The sequence below is a fragment of the Somniosus microcephalus genome, chromosome 3 (assembly GCF_052327205.1).
Source record: "Somniosus microcephalus isolate GS21.2 chromosome 3, FLI_Smic_1.0, whole genome shotgun sequence".
In the NCBI taxonomy this organism is placed as follows: Eukaryota; Metazoa; Chordata; class Chondrichthyes; order Squaliformes; family Somniosidae; genus Somniosus; species Somniosus microcephalus.
In genome coordinates this window covers 3,741,241-3,755,309 of record NC_140989.1, presented here as the reverse complement: position 1 = coordinate 3,755,309, position 14,069 = coordinate 3,741,241, and the positions used below count along the sequence as shown (strand labels likewise).

General features: G+C 46.4%; 1 protein-coding gene across 1 annotated transcript in view; it reads right to left on the bottom strand.

Moving 5' to 3' along the window:
* Positions 1-14,069, bottom strand: part of ncoa1 (nuclear receptor coactivator 1) — a 100,378-nt gene that overhangs the window by 25,046 nt on the left and 61,263 nt on the right.

Genomic DNA, 14,069 nt, shown 5'->3' with positions numbered 1-14,069 from the left:
TCCTCCTCATTTCTGTCCTAAATGGCTTACCCCTTATCCTTAGACTGTGACCCCTGGTTCTGGACTCCCTGACCATTCGGAACATCCTTCCTGCATCTAGTCTGTCCAGTCCTGCCAGAATTTTATAAGTTTCAATGAGATCCCCTCTCATTCTTCTAAACTCCAGCGAGTACAAGCCCCATCGACCCAATCTCTCCTCATACATCATTCCTGCCATCCCAGGTATCAGTCTGGTGAATCTTCGCTGAACTCCTTCCATGGCAAGAACATCCTTCCTCAGATAAGGCGACCAAAACTGCACACAATACTCCAGATGTGGTCTCACCAAGGCCCTGTACAACTGCAGCAAGACATCCTTGTTCCTGTACTCAAACCCTCTCGCTATGAAGGCCAACATACCATTTGCCTTCTTAACCGCCTGCTGCACCTGCATGCTTACCTTCAGCGACTGGTGCACAAGGACACCCAGGTCTCGTTGCACTTCCCCTTCTCCCAATCTATTGCCATTCAGATAATAATCTGCCTTCCTGTTTTTGACACCAAAGTGGATAACCTCACATTTATCCACGTTATATTGCATCTGCCATGCTTCTGCCCAATCACCCAACCTGTCCAAATCATCCTGTAGTTTCTCGGCATCCTCCTCACAGCACACACGCCCACCCAGCTTTGTGTCGTCTGCAAATTTGGAGATATTACATCTAGTTCCCTTGTCTAGATCATTAATATCTATTGTGAATAGCTGGGGTCCAATGACCGATCCCTGCGGTACCCCACTAGTCACTGCCTGCCACTTGGATAAAGACCCGTTTATTCCAACACTTTGCTTCCTGTCTGCCAACCAGTTCTCTATCCAAGACAGTACCTTGCCCCCAATCCCATGTGCCTTAACTTTACACGCTAATCTCTTATGCGGGACCTTATCGAAAGCCTTCTGAAAGTCCAAATACACCACATCCACTGGTTCTCCCTTATCTATTTTACTAGTTACATCCTCAAAAAATTCCAGATTAGTCAAGCACGATTTACCTTTTGTAAATCCATGTTGACTTTGTCCGATCCTGTCACTGTTTTCCAAGTGCTCTGCTATTACATCTTTTATAATGGACTCTAGCATTTTCCCCACTACCGATGTCAGGCTATAATTCCCTGCTTTCTCTCGACCACCTTTTTTGAATAGTGGGGTAACATTAGCTACCCGCCAATCCATGGGTACTGTTCCAGATTCCATCGAATGTTGGAAGATGATCAGCAATGCATCTACTATTTCTAGGGCCACTTCCTTAAGTACCCTAGGATGAAGATTATCAGGCTCTGGGGATTTATCGGCCTTCAATCCAGTCAATTTCCCCAACACCATTTCCCTACAAATACTGATTTCTTTCAGTTCCTCCCTTTCATCAGACCCTATGTTCCCCGACATCTCTGGGAGGTTATTTGTGTCCTCCGTTGTGAAGACAGAACCAAAATATGTATTTAGTTGGTCTGCCATTTCTTTGTTCCCCATTATAAATTCCCCTGATTCTGACTACAAGGGACCTACGCTTGACTTCACCAATCTCTTTCGCTTCACATATCTATAAAAGCTTTTAGTCAGTTTTTATGTTCCCTGCAAGCTTACTCTCATATTCTATTTTCCCTTTCTTAATTAATCCCTTTGTCCTCCTTTGTTGAATCCTAAACTGCTCCGAATCCTCTGGATTACTGCTTTTTCTGGCCAATTTATACGTCCTCTCCTTGGATCTTATGCTATCCCTAATTTCCCTCGTTAGCCACGGTTGAGTCACCTTTTTTGTTTTATTTTTATGCCAAACTGGGATGAACAAATTCTGTAGTTCATCCATGCGGTCTTTGAATGTTTGCCATTGCCTATCCACCGTTAACCCTTTGAGTGACATTCCCCAATCAATCCTATCCAATTCGCGCCTCAGACCATCGTAGTTTCCTTTATTTAAATTCAGGACCCTAGTCTCTGAGTCAACTACTTCATTCTCCATCTTAATGAAGAATTCGATCATATTATGATCGCTCCGACCCAAGGGGCAACAAGATTGCTAATTAATCCTTTCTCGTTACATAATACCCAGTCTAAGATGGCCTGATCTCTGGTTGGTTCCTCGACATATTGGTCCAGGAAACCATCCCGTAAACACTCCAGGAATTCCTCCTCCACATTATTGTTACTAATTTGGTTAGCCCAATCTATATGTAGATTAAAGTCACCCATGATGACTGCTGTGCCCTTTTTGCACGCTTCCCTAATTTCCCTTTTAATGCCATCCCCAACCTCCGCATTACTGTTTGGAGGTCTATATACCACTCCCACTAACGTTTTCTGCCCCTTGGTATTTCTCAGTTCTACCCATACAGATTCCACATCATCAGAGCTAATATCCTTCCTTACAATTGTGTTAATCCCTTCTTTAACCAGCAATGCTACCCCACCTCCCTTTCCTTTTTATCGATCTTTCCTGAATATTGAATACCCCTGGATGTTGACTTCCCAGCCTTCGCCACCCTGGAGCCATGTTTCCGTAATCCCAATCAAATCATATTTGTTTGCTTCTATTTGCGCAGCTAATTCATCCACCTTATTACAAATGCTCCTCGCATTAAGACACAAAGGCTTGTTTTTTTAACGCTCTTAGACCTATTAGAATTATTATTTACTGTGGCCATGTTTGATTTAAACCATTGATTTCTCTGACTGCCACTTTTGTTTTTCTCCTTCCTATCTTTTGCTTTTATCCTTGTTTCCCTTTCCTCTGTCCCCCTGATCAGGTTCCCAGCCCCCTGCCATTTTAGTTTAAACCCTCCCCCAGAGCACTAGCAAACACTCCCCCTAGGACATCGGTCCCGGCCCTGCCCAGGTGCAAACCGTCCGGTTTGAACTGGTCCCACCTCCCCCAGAACCGGTTCCAATGTCCCAGGAATTTGAATCCCTCCCCCTGGCACCATTCCTCTAGCCACGTATTCATCTGAAATATCCTTCTATTTCTACTCTGACTAGCACGTGGCACTGGTAGCAATCCTGAGATTACTACCTTTGAAGTCCTATTTTTTAATTTACCTCCTAACTCCCTATATTCAGCTTTTAGGACCTCATCCTGTTTTTCACCTATATCGTTGGTACCTATATGCACCACGACAACTGGCTGTTCACCCTCCCCTTCCAAGATGTTCTGCAGCTGCTCTAAACATCCTTGACCCTTGCACCAGGGAGGCAACACACCATCCTGGAGTCTCGTTTGCAGCCGCAGAAACGCCTATCTATTCCCCTTACAATAGAATCCCCTATTACTATAGCTCTACCCCTCTTTTTCCTCCCGTCCTGTGCAGCAGAGCCACCCCTGGTGCCAGGAAGTTGGCTGCTGCTGCCTTCCTCTGATAAGCCATCCCCCCCAACAGTACTCAAAGTGGTGTATCTGTTTGAGAGGGGGATGTCCACAGGGGATCCCTGCACTACCTGCCTGTGCCTAGTACTCTGTCTGTTGGTCACCCATTCCCTTTCTGCCTGTCCAACCTCTGCCTGCGGTGTGACCAACTGATCAAACGTGATATCCACAACGTCCTCAGCCTCGCGAATGGTCCAGTATGTATCCAATTGCAGCTCCAGTGCCGCAATGCGGTCTGCCAGTAGCTGCAGCTGGACACACTTCCTGCACACGTAGTTGTCAGGGACACAGGAAGTGTCCCCGAGTTCCCACATAGCGCAGGAGGAGTATACCACGGCACCGGGCTGTCCTGCCATGACTTACCCTTTAATTAATTGCAATTAAATTAAATCAAATCAATCCCACCAATTACACTACAGTTAAATGGTATATTTAAGGGCCCTGGTTTACAAACATTCCTCGCTACACCACAGAGACTTTAGATTTCATAGTGTCATAGAATAATACAGCACAGAAGGAGGCCATTCGGCCCATCGTGTCTGTGCTGGCCAAAAAAGAGCTATCCAGCCTAATCCCACTTTCCAGCTCTTGGTCCGTAGTCTTGTGGGTTGCAGCATTTCAAGTGCACATCCAAGAACATTTTGAATGTGATGAGGGTTTCTGCCTCTACCACCCTTTCAGGCAGTGAGTTCCAGACTGGAGAATTTTAGCTATGAGGAAAGATTGGAGAGGCTGGGGTTTTTTCTTTGGAACAGAGGAGGCTGAGGGGAGACTTGATTGAGAGGTATAAGGTTATGAGAACCTGGATAAAATTGACTATGTTCCCACCACCAATGTTCCCCCTAATTTGATTTGGGTGCGTGGTCCCTTTAACGGGTTGTGAAATTTCACATTTGAAAAGCCGGTCCCAGGCTGTGCGAGACCGGCAGACAGCTGTGCGGCTGTGCAGTTTAGAGGAAGTGTTGCCCACCATCCTATCAGGCAGTGCATTCAAATCTTAAAAGCTTCATGATTTTAAACACCTCTATCAAATATATTCAGCCTTATTTGCTCCCAGGAGAACAACTCCAGCTTCTCCAGTCTGTCCACGTAACTGTAATCCCTCATCCCTGGAACCATTCCAGTAAATCTTTTCTGCACCCTCTCCAAAGGCTTCACATCCTTCCCAAAGTGCGGTGCCCAGAATAGGACACAGCTGGGGCTGAACCAGTGTTTTCTAAAGGTTCATCGCAACTTCCTGGCTGTTGTATTCTCTATTTATAAAGCCCAAGATCCCATTTGCTTTATTAACTGCTTTGTTAACCTGTCCTGCCACTTTCGAAGATTTGTGCCCAAACACCCCCCGGTCTCTCTGTTCTTGCACCCTCTTTAAAATTGTACCATTTAGAACATAAGACGTAGGAGCAGGAGTGGGTCATTCGGCCCCTCGAGCCTGCTCCGCCACACGGCCCCTCGAGCCTGCTCCGCCACACGGCCCCTCGAGCCTGCTCCGCCACACGGCCCCTCGAGCCTGCTCCGCCACACGGCCCCTCGAGCCTGCTCCGCCACACGGCCCCTCGAGCCTGCTCCGTCATTCGGCCCCTCGAGCCTGCTCCGCCACACGGCCCCTCGAGCCTGCTCCGCCACACGGCCCCTCCAGCCTGCTCCGCCACACGGCCCCTCCAGCCTGCTCCGCCACACGGCCCCTCCAGCCTGCTCCGCCACATGGCCCCTCCAGCCTGCTCCGCCATTCGGCCCCTCGAGCCTGCTCCGCCACACGGCCCCTCGAGCCTGCTCCGCCACTCGGCCCCTCGAGCCTGCTCCGCCATTCAGCCCCTCGAGCCTGCTCCGCCATTCGGCCCCTCGAGCCTGCTCCTGTGGTGTATGTGCCTTTAAGAGCAATTGTGGTGTATGTGCCTTTAAGAGCCCCAGGTGTGCGTAATGCCGGTAATTGCCACTTGGGCTATATAAGCCTGTGTATTGTGTATATCCTTTAGAACCCCCCCCAGACTTGTTTAGTAAATACCTATGAACCAACTCCTGTCTTCAGTGTCTTTATCTACACACGGACACTACAGTGGCGACGAAGTGGAAACGGACTTACCTGCAATTCGGCAGCACCTCAAGGACATCGATTCCTCCAGCGTCCAGAAGACTCAAGGAAGTAATAGAAACTGTGGTTTCACCAGCTGGCCAAGCTGGTGGCAGGTACTGCGCTAATCCTTCCTGGGCGTCAGGCTGGGGCTTCAGCGGCGGGCTCTACAGCCGAGACAGGCAGCGAAATCGGAGGCAAGCAATAACGGACTGGGAGGGTGCACTCGGGAGACGGCCGGCGCAGCAAGCAGGTCAGCGTTTAGACCTCCGTCGGGAACGAGTCTCCAACAGTGAATAAACGGAAACCACAGTAAAACAGCGTTGTTATCGGTAGCAGCGGCGGGAAAGCGCAGGAAGCGCCACATCGTTGCTACAGAGAAAAAAAAAGCGTGAAATGCCTAAGTCTGGCAATATTGATGCTTTTGATAACGAAACAGAGCCTAACTTTGGCAATATTGATGTTTTTGACAACAAGATAGAGGATTGGACCACATATGTAGAAAGAGTGGAGGTGTTTTGCACCGCAAATGGAATAGAAGATGAAAAAAAAGCTTCAGTGCTTCTGGATCTAATGGGCGCAGAAACATACAAGCTGTTACACAACTTAATCACTCCAGCCGAACCGATGGACAAGAATTTTGAGGAGATTGTTGATACCCTACACTGCCAATTCGAGGCAGGACTGGCAGATTCTCTGCAAGACAAATTCATCTGCGATCCCCTAAGTGTAGAAACACAAAAAAAGGTATCTTCTGGAAAAGATTTAACACTGGACAAAGCGGCAAAGATACAGCAAAGGCCACAGGACTTCGGCACCCATGAAATGACACGGGGTTTCGAGAGATGTTATCGCTGCGGCAGATCCAACCATGACCAGAGGGATTGCTGGTTCAAAGAAAAAGCATGCAGGCGATGCGGAAAGATGGGACACATTCCACGTGTATGCCGATCTGAAAATAAAAAATCCACTAACGGGAAAAGAATCAATAAGGAAAAGCACAGAAAGGTACAAATGATGACGGACAGTAGCTCCAAAGACCAGAAGAGCGATAGCGACTCCGGAAACAAGAGACTAAGCTCTCTCAAATTACATAATGTAATTGCCAATGAAGATTACCAGACCATTTGGGTTACCCTCACAATAGCAGGGTCCCCAGTTAAAATGGAGCTAGATACAGGATCAGCTCTAACCGTAATAAATCGACGAGATTACGAGAGGCTATTTTCGCATATACCTCTAAAAGACACATCCATTATCTTAAAAACATATACGGGGCAGAAAGTATACCCCAAAGGAAAAATAAAGGTGCCTGTGGTATACAACGGCAAAGAAATACAAATGTTGTATTTATACATTCTACAAGATGGTGGTCCACCGTTGTTGGGACGTGAATGGATAAGGAAGATACGTTTAGACTGGCACTCCATTCAGGCACTGACGGTGACCAGTAAGGAAAAAAACAATGATGACATCATACCTGAACGATTAAAAGACATCTTGGCCAACGCCAAAGAAGTGTTTCAAGAGAAACTAGGAACCTTGAAAGGCATCACCGCCTCAATAAAAGTGGAAGATGCAGCAATTCCAAAAATTTTTAAGGCAAGACCGGTGCCATACGCAATACGTCCGGCAGTCGAGGCAGAGCTGGAGAATTTGGAAAAGGCAGGCGTATTATCCAAAATAGATTGGAGCGAATGGGCAACACCCATCGTTCCAGTCATGAAAAAAACATTGAAAAATAACTCTGAGGAACAGAGAAAAATTCGCATCTGTGGGGACTTTAAGGTGACTGTAAACCCGGTCCTTCACACGGTACAGTATCCTCTTCCGAGGATAGAAGATATTTTCGCCTCACTATCCGGAGGGAAACGTTTCACAAAAATTGACTTGGCACAGGCATATCTACAGATGGAGGTTGAGGAGACCTCTAAAAAGTATCTCACAATAAACACACACAAAGGCCTGTACCAGTACAATCGACTGGTTTTTGGAGTAGCATCAGCTCCAGCTATCTGGCAAAGAGCTATGGAGCAAGTCCTGCAAGGGATTCCGGGGACTCAGTGCTACCTAGACGACATCCTTATAACAGGAGAAAAGGACAACGAGCACCTTGCCAATTTGGAGCAGGTGCTCACTAGGCTGAAAGAACGGGGCCTACGAGCAAATTGCCCCAAGTGCGAATTTTTCCAAAATCAGATATCATATTGTGGCCACATAATTAATAAGGAAGGGTTGCATAAGTCACCTGAAAAAATTGAAGCAGTTATAAAAGCCCCAGCACCTGAAAATGTTTCACAATTGAGGTCATTCCTGGGATTAATAAATTACTATCATAAATTTTTACCGAACTTATCAACTATTCTACACCCTCTTAATGATCTTCTACACACAGGAGTGATTTGGAAATGGAACGAAGACTGTAAACGTGCCTTCCATAAATGTAAAGACTTAATCACATCCGAGAAAGTTTTGGCTCATTACAACCCATCACTACCAATCAGACTGGCGTGCGATGCATCCCCTTACGGCATAGGAGCTGTATTGTCCCATAGATTCCCCGATGGCTCGGAACGGCCGATAGCTTTTGCGTCACGCTCATTGAACTCAGCTGAGCGTAACTATTCCCAGATAGACAGGGAAGCACTCAGCCTGGTATGGGGAGTGAAGAAATTCAACCATTACCTACACGGGCAAAAATTTACCTTGCTGACTGACCATCAACCCCTCATCTCCATATTCAACCCTAAGAAAGGTGTCCCCATTATGACGGCACAAAGACTACAGAGGTGGTCCCTTTTTCTAGGGGCACACCAATACAACATTGAATACAAAGGGTCAAAACAGCATGGGAATGCTGACGGTTTATCGCGCCTGCCGTTGCCAACGATAGAAGAGGCACCTACAGTAGACCCAGTAGAGATATTCCACTCTACCATAGTGGAATGTCTACCGGTGACAAATTCTGCCATTGAAAGGGAGACCAGAAATGACCCTACTCTCTCACGGGTCTACGATTTAACAATGAAGGGATGGCCAGCACATGGCGAACCACTGTTGCCAGCATTCTCGCAAAGAAGAGAACAGCTGTCAGTGTGCCGAGGAACCTTGATGTGTGGATCCAGAGTGGTGATTCCACCCAAACTCCAGGATAAAGTGCTAAAGGAGCTTCACGAGGGGCATCTGGGTGGAGTGAAAATGAAGAACCTAGCTAGGGCGTTTGTATGGTGGCCAGGTATCGATGGAGACATCGAAGACATGACCAAGAGCTGCCTAGGATGCCAGAAGGTCCAAAATGCTCCGCCACAGGCCCCTCTACATCCATGGGAGTGGCCCTCATCTCCCTGGCAAAGGGTGCACATCGACTTTGCTGGTCCATTTATGGATTCAATGTTCTTAATCGCAGTTGATGCACACTCCAAGTGGCCGGAGGTAATAAAGATGTCCTCCACCACCACGGAAAAAACCATCACAGTATTAAGGACCATATTTGCCAGGAATGGGCTGCCGGAACAGATATGTTCTGATAATGGACCGCAATTTGTGTCCGAAGAATTCAGAAAGTTCTTAAAGAACAATGGGGTAAAGCACTACACGTCCGCCCCATACCATCCCGCCACCAATGGATTGGCTGAAAGGTTTGTCCAGACCTTTAAGAAGGCCATAAAGGCCATGGGTAATGAAGACATAAAACTTCAGCACAAGGTGGATAACTTCTTATTTGCATATAGGAATGCAACGCATATGGTTACAAACCAAACTCCCGCCATGATGTTCTACAATAGAAACCTAAGATGCCGGCTGGATTTGGTCAAGCCCAACATCCGAAGGGACGTGGAGAACCGGCAGTTTCAGGGCATGAATGAAAGGCCAACAAGGGCCTTCCAGATAGGCCAACCGGTTTTGGCCCGGGACTACCGTACCGAGAAATGGCAGCCTGGAACTATCTGCACACGACTAGGACCATTGATGTATACCGTGGACATCGGAGACAGCATAATAAGGCGCCATGCTGACCAAATCATCAAGTCATCCGAAAAGGGACAACCTACACCACCACGCTATACATCTAACGATGAAGTAGAGATACCCATATCTACCTCTGATCCGGTGATACTGGAACCCGATGAACCCGACACTGGCCTTCAAGCCGAATCAGCCTTGCCAGAAGAACCTACTACACCACCAGAAACTACTACACCCCCGAGGCGTTATCCGGACCGAGTCAGGAAGCCTCCTGAGAGACTAACTTATAATTAATTAATACAGCAATGTATATTATTTTGCATATAACATGTAATTAATAATTACTTAAAATATGATGTACTAGTTAGCTAGAAGGGGAGGAATTGTGGTGTATGTGCCTTTAAGAGCAATTGTGGTGTATGTGCCTTTAAGAGCCCCAGGTGTGCGTAATGCCGGTAATTGCCACTTGGGCTATATAAGCCTGTGTATTGTGTATATCCTTTAGAAACCCCCCCCCCCCCCCCCCCCAGACTTGCTTAGTAAATACCTATGAACCAACTCCTGTCTTCAGTGTCTTTATCTACACACGGACACTACAGCTCCGTCATTCAATAAGATCATGGCTGATCTGATCTTGGCCTCAACTCCACTTCCCTGCCCGCTCCCCATAACCCTCGACTCCCTTACCTTTCAAGAATCTGTCTATCTCCACCTTAAATATATTCAATGACCCGCCTCCACAGCTCTCTGGAGAAGAGAATTCCAAAGATTCACGACCCTCTGAGAAGAAATTCCTCCTCATTTCCGATTTAAAAGGGTGCCCCCTTAGTCTGAAATTATGCCCCCTAGTTCTAGATTCCCCCACGAGGGGAAACATCCTCTCTGCATCTACCCTGTCGAGCCCCTTCAGAATCTTATATGTTTCAATAAGATCCCCTCTCATTCTTCTAAACTCCAATGAGTATAGGCCCAACCTGCTCAACCTTTCTTCATAAGACACACCCTTTCATCTCCGGAATCAACCTGGTGAACCTTCTCTGAACTGCCTCCAATGCAAGTATATCCTTCCTTAAATACGGAGACCAAAACTGTACGCAGTACTCCAGGTGTGGTCTCACCAATGTCTTGTACAGTTTTAACAGGACTTCCCTACTTTTATACTCCACTTACTTTGCAATAAAGACCAACATTCCATTTGCCTTCCTAATTACTTGCTGTACCTGCAAGCTAACTTTTTGCAATTCATGTACAAGGACCCCCAGATCCCTCTGTACCCAAGCATTTTGTAATTTCTCTCCATTTAAATAATAATTTACTTTTTTATTTTTCCTTCCAAAGTGGATAACCTTGCATTTTCCCACATTATGCTCCTTCTGCCAGATTTTTGCCCACTCACTTAGCCTATCTATATCCCTTTGGAGATTCTTTGTGTCCTCCACACAATTTGCTTTCCCACCTATCTTTGTATCATCTGCAAATTTGGCTACAGTACACTCGGTCCCTTCATCCAAGTCATTAATATAGATTGTAAATAGTTGAGACCCCAGCACTGATCCCTGATCCACTAGTTAGTTTGCCAACCTGAAAATGACCCATTTATCCCGACTCTCTGTTTTCTGTTAGTTAGCCAATCCTCTATCCATGCTAATATATTACCCCCAACACCATGAGCTCTTATCTTGTGCAGTAACCTTTTATGTGGCACCTTATCGAATGCCTTCTGGAAATCCAAATACACGACATCCACTGCTTCCCCTTTATCCACCCTGCTTGTTACATCCTCAAAGAATTCCAGCAAATTTGTCAAACATGATTTCCCTTTCATAAAACCATGTTGACTCTGCTTGACTATATTATGATTTTCTAAATGTGCTGCTACCACTTCCTTAATGATGGACTCTAGCATTTTCCCAATGACAGATGTTAGGCTAACTGGTCTATAGTTGCCTGCTTTCTGTCTCCCTCCTTTCTTAAATAGGGGCGTTACATTTGCAGTTTTCCAGTCCGCTGTGACCGCTCCAGAAACCAGGGAATTTTGGTAGATTACAACCAATGCAACCACTATCTCTGCAGCCACCTCTTTTAAGGCTCTAGGATGCAGGCCATCAGGTCCAGGAGACTTGTCCACCTTTAGTAAAATTCTGACAGGGCTAGACAGACTGGATGCAGGGAGGATGTTTCCCCTGGCTGGGGGGTTCCAGAACGAGGGTCACAGTCTCAGGATACAGGGTAGGACATTTAGGACTGAGATGAGGAGAAATTTCTTCACTCAGAGGGTGGTGAACCTGTGGAATTCTCTACCACAGAAGGCTGTGGAGGCCAAGTCACTGAATATATTTAAGGTGGTAAAATAGATAAGGGAGAACCAGTGGATGTGGTGTATTTGGACTTTCAGAAGGCTTTCGATAAGGTCCCGCATAAGAGATTAGCATGCAAAATTAAGGCACATGGGATCGGGGGCAAGGTATTGACTTGGATAGAGAACTGGTTGGCGGACAGAAAGCAAAGAGTTGGAATAAACGGGTCGTTTTCTGAGTGGCAGGCAGTGACTAGTGGGGTACCGCAAGGATCGGTCCTAGGACCCCAGCTGTTCACAATATATATTAATGATCTGGACGAGGGAATTGGATGTAATATCTCCAAATTTGCAGACGACACAAAGCTGGGTGGGAGGGTATGCTGTGAGGAGGATGTCATGAAACTCCAGTACGATTTGGACAGGTTGGGTGATTGGGCAGAAACATGGCAAATGCACTATAATGTGGATAAATGTGAGGTTATCCACTTTGGTGGCAAAAACAGGAAGGCAGATTATTATTTGAATGGCAATAGATTGGGAGAAGGGGAAGTGCAAAGAGACCTGGGTGTTCTTGTGCACCAGTCGCTGAAGGTAAGCATGCAGGTGCAGCAGGCGGTTAAGAAGGCAAATGGTATGTTGGCCTTCGTAGCAAGAGGGTTCGAGTACAAGAACAAGGATGTCTTGCTGCAGTTGTACAGGGCCTTGGTGAGACCGCACCTTGAGTATTGTGTGCAGTTTTGGTCACCTTACCTGAGGAAGGACGTTCCTGCCATGGAGGGAGTGCAGCGAAGATTCACTAGGCTGATACCTGGGATGGCAGGAATGACGTACAAGGAGAGATTGTGTCAATTGGGCTTATACTCACTGGGGTTTAAAAGATTGAGAGGGGATCTCATCAAAACCTATAAAATTCTGTCAGGTCTGGACAGACTAGATGCAGAAAGGATGTTTCTGATGGCCGGGGAGTCCAGAACCAGGGGTCATAGTCTAAGGATAAGGGGTAAGCCATTTAGGACTGAAATGAGGAGGAATTTCTTCACCCAGAGAGTGGTGAACCTGTGGAATTCTCTGCCACAGAAGGCGGTGGAGGCCAGTTCATTAAATATATTCAAGAAAGAGTTGGATATATTTCTTGAGGCTAAAGGGATCAAGGGATATGGGGAGAAGGCAGGGACAGGGTACTGAATTTGGATGATCAGCCATGATCTCATTGAATGGCGGAGCAGGCTCGAAGGGCCGAATGGCCTACTCCTGCTCCTATCTTCTATGTTTCTATAGATAGATTTCTAAACACAAAAGGCATCAAGGGGTATGGGGAGAGAGTGGGAATATGGTATTGAGATAGCGGATCAGCCATGATCATACTGAATGGCGGAGCAGTCTCGAAGGGCCGAATGGTCTACTGCTCCTACTTTTCTATGTTTCTAAGTTTCTAGTCCCATTAGTTTGCCTAGTACTTTCTCTCTAGTGATAGTCCCCCCCCCCCACCCCAATAGCCCCTTGATTATCCATTATTGGGATGCTTTTAGTGTCTTCCACCGTGAAGACAAATACAAAATATTTGTTCATAGTCTCCGCCATTTCCCAGTTTCCCATTATTAATTCCCCAGACTCATCCTCTAGGGGACCAACGGTTACTTTAGCTACTCTCTTCCTTTTTATATACCTGTAGAAGCTCTTACTGTCTGTTTTTATATTTCTTGCTAGCTTACTCTCGTAAGCTATCTTCTCTCTCTATCAGTCTAAGGATAAGCCATTTAGGACTGTGATGAGGAGGAATTTCTTCACCCAGAGAGTGGTGAACCTGTGGAATTCTCTACCACAGAAGACAGTTGAGGCCAATTCATTAAATATATTCAAGAAGGAGTTGGATATATTTCTTAAGGCTAAGGGGATCAAGGGATATGGGGAGAAAGCAGGGACAGGGTACTGAATTTGGATGATCAGCCATGATTGCATTGATTTTTGGAGCAGGTTCGAGGGGCCGAATGGCCTACTCCTGCTCCTATCTTCTATGTTTCTATGTAAAAAGGTACTTCCTGATCACCCCTGAATGTCCTATCTCTAATTTTAAGGTGATGCCCCTTGTTCTGGACTCCCCCCACCAGAGGAAATAGTTTCTCTCTATCAACTCCCTTTATTATTATAAACACCTCGATTAGATCACCCCTCAACCTTCTAAACTCAAGGGAATACAAGCCCAGTCTGTGCAACCTGTCTTCATAATTTAACCCTTTTAGCCCCGGTATCATTCTGGTGAATCAGCGCTGCTCCCTCTCCAAGGCCAGTCTATCACTAGAAATCTCTGACACCTAGTAGAATGACAGGTGGTCTCATT